We start from the raw sequence: 12,715 nt of genomic DNA on the forward strand, positions 1-12,715 counted from the left end.
CTCTCTCACTCTCTCTCTCTCTCTCTCTCTCTCTCTCTCTCTCTCTCTCTCTCTCTCACTCTCTCACTCTCTCACTCTCTCACTCTCTCTCTCTCTCTCTCTCTCTCTCTCTCTCTCTCTCTCTCATCTGGTTGTATTCTTCATTTAGACTGGAGAACTGCTGGTTGTCAGAGCGATGCTGTGAAGTTCTGGCCTCAGCTCTAACTTCTAATCCCTCCCTCCATCTGAGAGAATTGGACGTGAGTCTCAACATGGTGAATGAGTCAGGAAGAAGATGCTGCTCTCTGCTGGGCTGGAGAATCTCAAGTGAGTAGACCCTGTTGTGGGGCCCGGTTTACAGCAGAACCCTTTACTATGTGTGGGTAATGTTTGTGGGCATCACCACTATTTTACTAGTTTCAGACATGTGATGATTGATGCATTGTTGTTCTACTTCTACAGAGTGAAACACTGTAGTGTCAGCTAGTGGAGACGTTGTGTTAGACAGTCAGACATTGATGCATTGTTGTTCTACTTCCTACAGAGTGAAACACTGTAGTGTCAGCTAGTGGAGACGTTGTGTTAGACAGTCAGACATTGATGCATTGTTTTTCTACTTCCTACAGAGTGAAACATGGTGGAGAAGATCGGTTCAATCCTCATCTCATTCAAGGACGTGAGTATCTCTCACTATTGACATCTTATACAGAGTTTTTTAACACCTACTGTATAGTTGGTAAACTCAGGGCTGTAGTTGTAACATTCTTGGTCGGGTTTGCTTTCACATTGTAGTTTGTCAAGCACGCAGTCTGGCGCGCACACAGTGCATCTTCAGGCGTGTGCGTGTTGGTCAAACAAGGATTTCATACTCCTTAGTGACACGTTGCAGACAACTACAGCCTTGGCTGAGAGATAAAGCCAGTCAATAGAAATATGTTGGAGATCAGAATGACAGAAACACTCACTCACATATTTGAACGTGGGCCAGATATGGTAGGCCTGAGGCCTATATTGCTAGGCCTGAGGCCTACCATACCGGCCTGACCGCTCAATAAAAGAATGCTGAATTAACTAGCTTGTATTGGTAACTTTGACTGCACAATAGCCTCCCATTTAACCTCCTTGTCTAGTAGTCCGGCAGTCGAGGTTGACGGGTGGGAATATAGTCTTTTTTATTGGCCTAAAATATTGTCTATATACATACATTCATGAATCCACTTGCTGACCGGCTGAAAGTATTGGGCTTTTTTATAGGGGTTTCTTGTGACCGTTAACATCCTATGGCAGGCAAAGATGTCAAAGATGTCAAACTTCCATTATGTTTTAACCCATTCTGGGCGGGAACCCCTTTTGGTGTTTTAAAGCATTATGTTATACTTTAGCTATTGAAAATAGCAGACCTACAAGCTCATAGCGCGGCACTGAGTGCCGCGCTATGAGCTTGAACAACATATTTTCAGATGGGGGGGGGGGGGGGGGGGGTGGAGCCATGAAGTAGCATGTGACATGTCAAACAGCCATAGCCACTTGCCCAAAATGTGCTGACCTCATCACATTTGTCATGACGTCAATGGCTGTTTTTAGCCCAAGGAGGGTTTTTTGTGTAAAACTAATGCCTGGAATGTATTCAGAATCATGAAAAGCCCTTAGTTTTACATGTCACATGCTACTTAAAGCATGAGGAAAGTTTTACATGTCACATGCTACTTAAAGCATGAGGAAAGTTTGACATGTTGGACCATTTTGCCTGCCGTAGGATGTTAATGAAAAAGAAAGCCCAATAGTGACAGCCGCTCAGCAAGTGGATTCATGAATGTATGAATATAGACAATAGTTCAGGCCAATGAAAAAGACTATATACCAAATATCCCACTTTAACCCATTCTGGTGTTTCAAGCATTATGTTATACTTTAGCTATTGAAAAATAGCAGATCTACAAGCTCATAGCTTGTAGACCAAATATGTTGGTCCCTGGAACAACATATTTTCAGATGGGGGTCGGTGGTGAAATACATATATTATTGGGGGTCCTTGACATGGAAAAGGTTGAGAAACACTGACATAAAAACATGAGGTTTCTTCAGGAAACTGTCAGGATGTAGAAGGCATTTGTAGAATCCTCCTCGGGTCTAAATGGGTTAAACAAAAGACGCCTGTCGGCTGCCGGACTATAGGCCTATACAGTGCCTTTGGAAAGTATTCACACCCCTTCACTTTTACCACATTTTGTTTTGTTACAGCCTCATTTCAAAATGGATTAAATCCGTTTTTTTCCTCATCAATCTACACACAATACCCCAATAATGATGAAGTGAAAAAAGTTGTCTCAAATATTTTGTTAATTTATAAAAAATAAGAAACTGGAAAAACACATGTACATAAGTATTCACACTCTTGACTTAGTACCAAGTTGGCAGCAATTACAGCCTTAAAGGTATATTCAGTGATTTCACTTAATTCAAATATCACTTATTTTTTTGTTTTGTTGTGATAATCCTCCCTACTATAGAGTGTGCTGGCCATATAAGGAGTTCGTCCCTGTCCCCAGTTAACCCCTGGGGGTCAAAAAACCTTAGGTTTCGTTTTTGACTCTCTATCCTGATTGGACGAAAGGCTGGGTCCCACAGCCAAAAACGAAACCTAAGGTTTTTTGAGTGAAATCACTGAATATACCTTTAAGACTTTTTGGGAATGATCCTACAAGCTTGGCATTAGAGCCCGACCGATGCCATATTTTTGGGTCCGATGCCGATTTTGGAGAGACCTACACCCCCGATGCCGATACGATGCCGATGTTTTGGACCGATGTTTCGTAATCAATAATAAAAAATACATTTTAAAAACGTCTAAACTTCAAAATACGTTTTTTTAATTAAATTAACAATAGAATACATTGAATACATTTAAATAAAATGTTTTGGCACGTAAGGCTTTTTTTCTAAATTAAATGCACCCCTATATATGCCCTCCTATTATCCAGCTATTAGTGTAGATGTCCGTCCTACAAAAAATGTCAGTGTCTGAGCAATTCAGTATTTAAGTCCGACGTCATTTTGTAGTGCTATACGTTACGTCCGGGTCCAAGTGGCACCAGCTCCCGTCCGCATCCCATTGTAAATTGAATATCTAAACGTGTGAATCTTTTTAAATTGACGTTATTTTTCAGAAAGGAAGCCATAGAGGGTTAAAATGGGTCTTAATGCTTCCAACTCGAGTGGAATTATTAATGTTTTGTACAAGTGTCCATGACAACAAAAATATATGATGTGGAGACAATAAAGACTATTATTATCATTATTATTGAAGGTGGCAACAGTCCATTTGCTCGGTAAAATATTTCGGGGGATATTTACAATGTGTGCAGGCTTGAGTATGTTGAATCTAGTTTGCATTAATGAGGATTTAGTTGACACAATCAAATAAAATGGCGATAGTATTCCATGTGGGGCAGACGGCCTGTCACAGCCAGATTTTGGAGAGCAGCGCAGCTTTGTTGTTGCGAGGAAAGCGGTAAAATGAGACTTTCGTGGTTGTTTTCGTCTCAGATTTAGTCCGACGGAGCGTCACAGTATAACTCCATGGGGACACAAAAGCGACACAAAAGTAGGACCCGGAAGTATCTCAGGAGGGGGCGCTCACGTCACAGCTAAAATACTGAATAGACACCTTAATCACCATTACATCACCTAATCAACATGAGTTAGACTTTAATATATTAGCAGTTTAGCACCCCTCACTTCACACAGGTGTAATGTTTTTAGTTGTATGTAGGATCAGGGCTCCAGACTAACCTTTTCACAGGTAGCACTGTGCCACCTACCTTTTCATTTGGTAGCGCCACCAGAAATTAGGTAGCACCATTGTTTTCTTTGTATAGCGTGGTATTAATACATGTTCTTATCATGCCTTTTATTTATGTAGTGGTTTCCACCATTATAGGTTTGAATCATAAAACCCTACAAAGGTCACTGTGTAAAAAACAGCAACCTACCTGGTTATACTTCAAAACACTGTAGATGATTTGAACCCAACACAAAGTCACTCAGTCAATAAAGCAAATATTTATATTCCACACACATAGTCAGTTTAAGGTTTTGTGTTGAAAATTAAATGCAGTCCAAACCTTTGGGATTAATAAAGTGACAATTTGTACAATATACCATTACCATTATCCAAATTAATTCCTTATTATAATATTTTTACATTTTGGAAAAAATCTTTTGCAATGTGAAATGCCAACGAATTCTTAATCCTTTTCCTTGTCTTCATGGGCCAACTTGTGAAAGCTGCATACTTTTATCGTGAAGGTAAAAGTTTCTGAATGCTCTCAGAGCCTGCATATCTCCGCATGCTGAAAATAGCTGATCTACAAGATCACAACGTGTCGCGGACGCGACGCGTTGTGAGTGTTGTGAGCTTGTAGGCGTTGTGAGCTTGTAGATCAGACTTGAACTTGTAGTTCAGACCTGAATATATATTCGCCTCGATTCGTCCAGTTTGTACCGCGGCAGGTCGCGCTGTGCCCGTTTGCGCAATTCTCGTCTTTGCATTGCCTTTGTATGTAATGGCGCCGCTCTGACCATCCAAGTCTGAAGGGCTTATTGGTGGGTTTTCGTGAACGATCGTTCTTTGAACACTGGGCGTCAGACTGTAGTAAACATTAAATAATTTTCCCCCTCCTGTATAAAAATCGGGACATCGGATTAAATAAACACCGATGTCGCAAAATGACCCGAAAATGACCGATACATCGGTGCGACCGACGGATCGGTCGGGCTCTACTTGGCATACTTGAATTTGGGGTATTCTCCCACTTTTTCTCTGCAGATCCTCTCAAGCTCTGTCAGGTTAGACGGGGAGCGTCGCTGAACAGCTATTTTCAGGTCCTTCCAGAGATGCTCAATGGGGTTCAAGTCTGGGCTCTGGCTGGGCCACTCAAGGACTTTCACAGAGTTGTCCTAAAACCAATCCTTCGTTATCTTAGCTGTGTGCTTGGGGTCGTTGTCCTGTTGGAAGGTGAATCGTTGACCAAGTCGGAGGTCCTGAGTGCTCTGGAGCAGGTTTTCATCCAGAATGTCTGTACACTGCTCCATTTATCTTTCCCTCTATCCTGACAAGTCTCCCAGTTCCTGCCGTTAAAAAACATCCCCACAGCATGATGCTGCCACCACCATGCTTCACCGTAGGGATGGTATTTGCCAGGTGATGAGCGGTGCCTGGTTTCCTCCAGACCGAAGCCTCTCCTCAATAAAAGGCACATGACAGCCGGGCGTCACAGCGCACTTGGAGTTTGCCAAAAGGCACCTAAACGACTCTCAGACCATTATTAACAAGATTCTCTTGTCTGATGAAACCAAAATAGAGCTTTTTGGCCTGAATGCCAAGTGTTACGTCTGTATGTATTACACTGTATGTATTAACCCACAATCGAGTGTTATTCAATTTAATTTTAATTTAGGCCTACATTTACCTTGCCGACATCACTTCGCCTCTGACATTTAATTTAATAATGTGTGTGTGTGTGTGTGTGTGTTCAGATTTATAGTTTGCTACAGCTTCTTTGTTAATTGATAACATTAACCGTGCTATCTAGTCCCTCTGAAAGGGAATCAACTTCACATAGGGTCAAAATGTATTTACTCAAATCTCAGGCCATTCGCAACCTAAATAACATAACTCATTTGTCTTTATATATTTTTATTATATTGATTTCATAAACATACATTTAGCACAACGAGCTTAGCTCTTTAGATCGGGTTAGTGATTATAGCCCTTGTTCAGGCCTTTAATTAGTTAAAGATTAGGTAAAGAACCTATAAGACAAGAATTCACAATACAATACATTTTGTCAATACAGGTTCACATCACAACACATAGATCATTATTCATTTAGTTATTGCATGAATTCATATTTACCATTGGTCTATGTGAGGCTGCTTAGTTCCCAGTGTTGGGGAGTATTAAGCTACATGTAGCTGAGCTACGTAGCTGAGCTACATTTTACTGTAGCTTGTGGTATTTTAGCTACATTCATATTTGTGTACCTCGTCAAGTAGCTCAGCTACCTTTTGGGTCATTTTTTGTAGCTTAGCTACTGAAGTTACAAGCTACAATTTTGGGCAATAACATGAAAGAAATATATAAATTTTGACCATTGGTTGCTGTGTTAATTCTTGTACTAGAACCCCCTTTGAAAAATCAAGGACTGTTCCTTTTTCTGATTGCTTTGAGGGCATATCAGCACTTGACAGCTGCCTCTAATTGGCCTCTGATTGGCCCTGGTATCACAGGGTGGGAGGGGTCTCCCAGGGGGGAGCAGGGGTCTCCTAGAGGGGAGGAGGGGTCTCCCAGAGGGGAGCAGGGGGAGGAGGGGTCTCCCAGAGGGGAGCAGGGTGGGGGGGTCTCCCAGAGGGGAGCAGGGTGGGGGGGTCTCCCAGAGGGGAGCAGGGGGAGGAGGGGTCTCCCAGAGGGGAGCAGGGTGGGGGGGTCTCCCAGAGGGGAGCAGGGTGGGGGAGTCTCCCAGAGGGGAGCAGGGTGAGGAGGGGTCTCCCAGAGGGGAGCAGGGTGGGAGGAGGGGTCTCCCAGAGGGGAGCAGGGGGAGGAGGGGTCTCCCAGAGGGGAGCAGGGTGGGGGGGTCTCCCAGAGGGGAGCAGGGTGAGGAGGGGTCTCCCAGAGGGGAGCAGGGTGGGAGGAGGGGTCTCCCAGAGGGGAGCAGGGTGAGGAGGGGTCTCCCAGAGGGGAGCAGGGTGAGGAGGGGTCTCCCAGAGGGGAGCAGGGTGAGGAGGGGTCTCCCAGAGGGGAGCAGGGGGAGGAGGGGTCTCCCAGAGGGGAGCAGGGGGAGGAGGGGTCTCCCCGAGGGGAGCAGGGTGGGAGGGGTCTCCCAGAGGGGAGGAGGGGTCTCCCAGAGGGGAGGGGTCTCCCAGAGGGGAGGAGGGGTCTCCCGCATGTACATTCTCAATTTAACGCTGAAAAATAAAAAGTAGCTGAGCTACTTTGAGCTACTTTTTCCATGTAGCTGTAGCTTTACAAGCTACATCTCTCCGGTGGTAGCTATGTAGCTTGATCAAGCTACTGCCATGGTGAGCTACTTGTAGCTTTACAAGCTACGCTTTCAAAGTAACTTGCCCAACACTGTTAGTTCCTGTGCATTGTGATATACACAGGGCTGGTCATCGTGCAGGTACACGAGGTTGTGGATTCAGCTTGGTTGTTTAATTTGAATCTGACCCAAGGGGACACAGGCTAGGTGATTTAAACCCTCTGTTCTGCTAGCCAGGGTCTCCAGGGTCTGGCCATCAGCTCTTCCTGTGATTGGCTGTTTGTGCCCCAGGGCTGTGAACCAGGAAGTGAAACCAGCACATGTGCTCATGTGCTGTGTGGCTATTTGGAGACAGTGAAGATGTGCTCATCCCTGCTGTGAGTTGAAAGAATGGTTCCTTATCAGATCTCCTGCTGTGTCAGTTGGCCTGTGGGAGAAAGCTGCTGGCTTCCCCCTACTTTAATGGCTGGTGTCCTATTTCACACCTCTTTGTCTCAGTAAAGTCAGGGCCTTCTCTGGGGACAGAGGCCCAGTGACAATTTTGTACTGAGACGTATTGGCAGATTAGCAGTGCACATTTTATTAATAGGAATCCAACGCTGAGCCCATACTCAGCGCCACAGTGTGTGTGTGTGTGTGTGTGTGTGTGTGTGCGCTCGCAAATGCGGGTGTGTGTGTGTGTGCGCTCACAAATGCGGGTGTGTGTGTGTGTGCGCTCGCAAATGCGGGTGTGTGTGTGTGTGTGTGTGTGTGTGCGCGCGCGCGCAAATGCGGGTGTGTGTGCGAGAGACACTGGGTGCAAACGTGTGTGTGTGTGTGTGCGCGCGCGCGCATGTGGGTGTGTGTGGGTCAGAGAGACGAGCGTGCGCGTGTGTGTGCGTGCACATGGATGTGAGAGACACTGGGTGCAAACGCATGCGTGTGTGTGCGCGGCCGCGAGCGCACATGTGTGTGCGCGCGCGTGTGAGAGAGAGACTGGGTGCAAGCGTGTGTGTGTGTGTGTGTGTGCGCGCACGTGTGTGTGTGTGTGTGTAAGTGTACGTGTGCGCACGTGTGTGTGTGTGTGTGTGCATGTGCGCACGTGTGTGTGTGTGTGAGACTGGGTGCAAATGCGCGCGCACACAAGTGTGTGTGTGTGTGTGTGTGTGTGTGTTAGAGCCCTGCACGGGCCTAAAATATGGGCCCGAGGCCCAGGCCGTAGCGTAACGGTCTGGGCACCGGACTGGTGATCCAGTCGCGGTGTGCCGCGGGTTCGACTCCCGGACCCGACACGGCCTTTACCGCATGTCATCCCCCATCTCTCTCCCGTTTCCTGTCAGCCTACTGTCTGTCCCTTAAAAAATAAATAAAAGGCGTAAGCCGCAAAAAAAATATCTTAAAATAAAAAAATAAATAAAAAAATGGGCCCGTGCCCGGCCCGGGCCCGTGGAGTTAAGGGCCCGCCCGGCCCTAAGCCCGTTGGTCAAGTCCAGAATAGGCCCGGGCCCGGTATTACGCTATTTCTATAGCATGCGCGCCGCGGCCGCTTTATTGGTGCACATTTGTTGCACGGACGCAGCAGCAGCAGCAGAAGCAGAAACCCACATTAAGGAACAAGAAGTCAATAACACACAGACGTCACACTAAAAAGTAGCCTACTTAATTATAGTTTTATATAGTAGCTGCTGCACGTGCACTGTCAATCAGTGCAACGCGTTGTGAGCTTGCAGATCGGCTATCGCGGACTCACGCTGCATTATAAAACCCAGACGGACAATAATAAGAAGTAAGAACACTTACGTTATGTATCTGCAGTTTCTGCAATGTACAAATCCAACTTTGTTTAGTGTGGTACTGGTAATAATGCTCCCGCAGTATTTAATTTGTTTTTATTGCGGATCTCCTGAAATGAATTCTGTCAGAGAGCCGTAGCCTAGGCCTACTTACTTAGTACTCGGTGTGTGTGTGTGTGTGACTGTGTGTGTGTGTGACTGTGTGTGTGTGTGTGTGTGTGTGTGTGTGTGTGTGTGTGTGTGTGTGTGTGTGCGTGCGTGTGTGTGTGTGTGTACAGCTGCGCTGCATAATAATTAGGAGAGAGAGAGGAGGAGAGTTTAGGCGCGGAGCGAGAGAGATAGAATGTAAAACACGTTGTTTCAAAGTCTTTATAGTTTTGACCAGATTGTAGTGTGTGTGTGTGTGTGTGTGTGTGTGTGTGTGTGTGTGTGTGTGTGTGTGTGTGTGTGTGTGTGTGTGTGTGTGTGTGTGTGTGTGTGTGTGTGTGTGTGTGTGTGTGTGTGTGTGTGTGTGTGTGTGTGTGTGTGTGTGTGTGTGTGTGTGTGTGTGTGTGTGTGTGTGTGTGTGTGTGTGCGTGTGTGTGTGTGTGGACACTGTGGAGGGGTTATTGTCATTCGTCACGTCGTCACTATGGAGACAGCAGCATGCTGCCGCGCTGCGGAAGCAAGTCCAGTCTGGGTGAAATTCACATCGGAAAATTAATATAACGGCGCGTGAGCCCGCCCGGCCCACGGCCCGTTGGGTAGTGACAAAGTCGGCCCGGGCCCGTTTTGGTGCGCCGGGCCGGACCCCGTCGGTACCCGACGGGCTTGCAGGGCTCTAGTGTGTGTGTGTGTGTGTGTGTGTGTGTGTGTCAGTGAATGATGTACTTAATGGTTACTGTGTGTTTTCTCATCAGATTCCCAGCGTCTCTCACTGGACACAAACACAGCACACTGTGACCTCACTCTGTCTGAGGACAACAGGAAGGTCACAGTGGAGGGGGGACGAGGTCATCAGTATCCTGACCATACAGAGAGGTTTGATGACCTGTATCAGGTTCTGAGTGCAGAGAGTGTGAGCGAACGCTGCTACTCTGAGGTAGAGTGCAGTGGAGACGTTGCTATAGCAGGGACTGACAGAGCAATCAGCAGGAAAGGAGGTGGTCATGACTGTGGTCTTGGATCCAATGGCATGTCATGGAGTCTGGAGTGTCGTCGTGACATTTACTCTGTCATGCACAATAGGGAGCAGACTGACCTCCCTGTCGGTCCCTCTAGACGCTCCATCAGAGCAGCAGTGGATGCTGACCGTGAGGTCAGGGAGGTCGGGGGCTACAGAGTAGCACTGTATGTGGACCGTCCCGCTGGGACTCTGTCCTTCTATGACGTGTCCTCAGAGGACACTCTGACCCACCTGCACTCCTTCCAGACCACGTCCTCTGAACCCCTCTGCGTTGGGTTCTGGTTGGGGTCTGGCTCCTCAGTGTTTCTGTGTGAGCAGAGATAGAGTCTCCATGTGAGCGAGGGTCACATCAGGTCACCATGGTTACTCCACATGTCTGAGTGAGTCCAGGTTGTCATGGTTACCACCGCCGCCAGTACGCCTGACATCATGGACTCCATATTTGGTCATGAGTGACTCATCATGACATCATGGTGACATCACACTGATGATGTATATACAGTAAGAAGCACAGTGACAATCTGTCAATCAAACCTTGATGTGCTAAAGACCCCAAGATAGGGTTTGACCTCCGACCTCCAGATTGATAGGGTTTGACCCCTGACCCCAGATTGATAGGGTTTGACCCCTGACCTCCAGATTGATAGGGTTTGACCCCTGACCCCAGATTGATAGGGTTTGACCCCTGACCTCCAGCTGAACATATTGTGTTCCAGTAGAATTGTTTCCAAGGAAACAAATATATATCCTATAATAAATGCACCACGTGTCTGTGTGTGTGCACGTGTGTACGCACGTCTACGTCTCTGTGTGTGTGCACGTGTGTACGCACGTCTACGTCTCTGTGTGTTTGTGTGTGTGCACTGAATGGGTTAAAGTGTTTGTGTAAACACACACTGATGTGCTCTTCGCTCTCGGCGGCTTTTGTTCCGCTCGTCATTCGCTCGTGTTCATCCCCCCCCCCCCCCCCTCACCTTCATCTACGCATCGGGCGCTCCGCTCAGATACACCCGCTCAGCAGCAAAGAATGACGTTAACGCATTCTGACCTGAGATCAGATTCATACGAGGTTTCCACTGGGACACACACTGGTCTGATTTAACGCATTCTGACCTGAGATCAGATTCATACGAGGTTTCCACTGGGACACACACTGGTCTGATTTAACGCATTCTGACCTGAGATCAGATTCATACGAGGTTTCCACTGGGACACACACTGGTCTGATTAACCCATTCTGACCTGAGATCAGATTCATACGAGGTTTCCACTGGGACACACACTCGTCTGATTTAACGCATTCTGACCTGAGATCAAATTCTAAAAAATGTCAGTCGTTCTTCGATTTTTCAAAAATAGCAGACCTACAAGCTCGTAGCGCGCCACTCGGTGGCGCGCTATGAGCTTGTAGATCTGCTATTTTTTCAATAGCTAAAGCATGACATGATGCTGACACCAAAATGGGTTAACCCGTTCAGAATGGGTTAAAACCCAGCTGGGCACAGTGAATAATAACCTAATGTCATCCTGACCTAATCAATCAGTGAATAATAACCTAATGTCATCCTGACCTAATCAATCAACATCCCCGCGGTAAACTCTCCGTATGACGTAAACGTTAATGTTCACTGCAGACCGCATAATACACGTAAGATACAGGCAAGTTACATGACGAGCACCGATGTTAGGCCCACAGTCCACTGTACAGGCTATTTGGTTTAGATACAGGCAAGTTACATGACGACCACCGATGTTAGGCCTACAGTCCACTGTACAGGCTATTTGGTTTCCACAATGCTTACTGTAGGCTACCCATCGTCACATAATAATAATGTGTCCAAATCCCAAAGTGAAAGTGATCTGTAAACTGTGGACCACGCCATGAGCGGTGCATTGGTGGTGTGTAGTGTCTATTGTCATGGACAGGCCATGAGCGGTGCATTAGTGATGTGTGTTGTCTATTGTCATGGACAGTCCATGAGCGGTGCATTGGTGATGTGTAGTGTCTATTGTCATGGACAGGCCATGAGCGGTGCATTGGTGATGTGTAGTGTCTATTGTCATGGACAGTCCATGAGCGGTGCATTGGTGATATGTGTATTGTCTATTGTCATGGACAGGCCATGAGCGGTGCATTGGTGATGTGTAGTGTCTATTGTCATGGACAGGCCATGAGCGGTGCATTGGTGATGTGTAGTGTCTATTGTCATGGACAGGCCATGAGCGGTGCATTGGTGATGTGTAGTGTCTATTGTCATGGACAGTCCATGAGCGGTGCATTGGTGATGTGTAGTGTCTATTGTCATGGACAGGCCATGAGCGGTGCATTGGTGATGTGTAGTGTCTATTGTCATGGACAGGCCATGAGCGGTGCATTGGTGATGTGTAGTGTCTATTGTCATGGACAGGCCATGAGCGGTGCATTGGTGATATGTGTATTGTCTATTGTCATGGACAGGCCATGAGCGGTGCATTGGTGATGTAGTGTCTATTGTCATGGACAGTCCATGAGCGGTGCATTGGTGATGTGTAGTGTCTATTGTCATGGACAGGCCATGAGCGGTGCATTGGTGATGTGTGTTGTCTATTGTCATGGACAGTCCATGAGCGGTGCATTGGTGATATGTAGTGTCTATTGTCATGGACAGGCCATGAGCGGTGCATTGGTGATGTGTAGTGTCTATTGTCATGGACAGTCCGTGGAGCAGATTACGCGTATATGGGCTTGAGAGGCAATGATTGATGTAAACCGCTAGCCA

At 46.8% G+C, this 12,715-nt stretch overlaps 1 long non-coding RNA gene across 1 annotated transcript; it reads left to right on the forward strand.

Annotated features, from left to right (window-relative positions):
* The first annotated feature begins 270 nt into the window (after positions 1 to 270).
* LOC310873583 lies at positions 271 to 9,943 on the forward strand. Its single transcript, XR_014570505.1, has 3 exons — positions 271 to 306; positions 606 to 655; positions 9,691 to 9,943. It is a non-coding gene; the product is annotated as an uncharacterized lncRNA (long non-coding RNA).
* The last annotated feature ends 2,772 nt before the right edge of the window (positions 9,944 to 12,715 follow it).

This window comes from Protomyctophum parallelum (genome assembly GCF_964188405.1).
Source record: "Protomyctophum parallelum genome assembly, chromosome: 16".
In the NCBI taxonomy this organism is placed as follows: domain Eukaryota; kingdom Metazoa; phylum Chordata; class Actinopteri; order Myctophiformes; family Myctophidae; genus Protomyctophum; species Protomyctophum parallelum.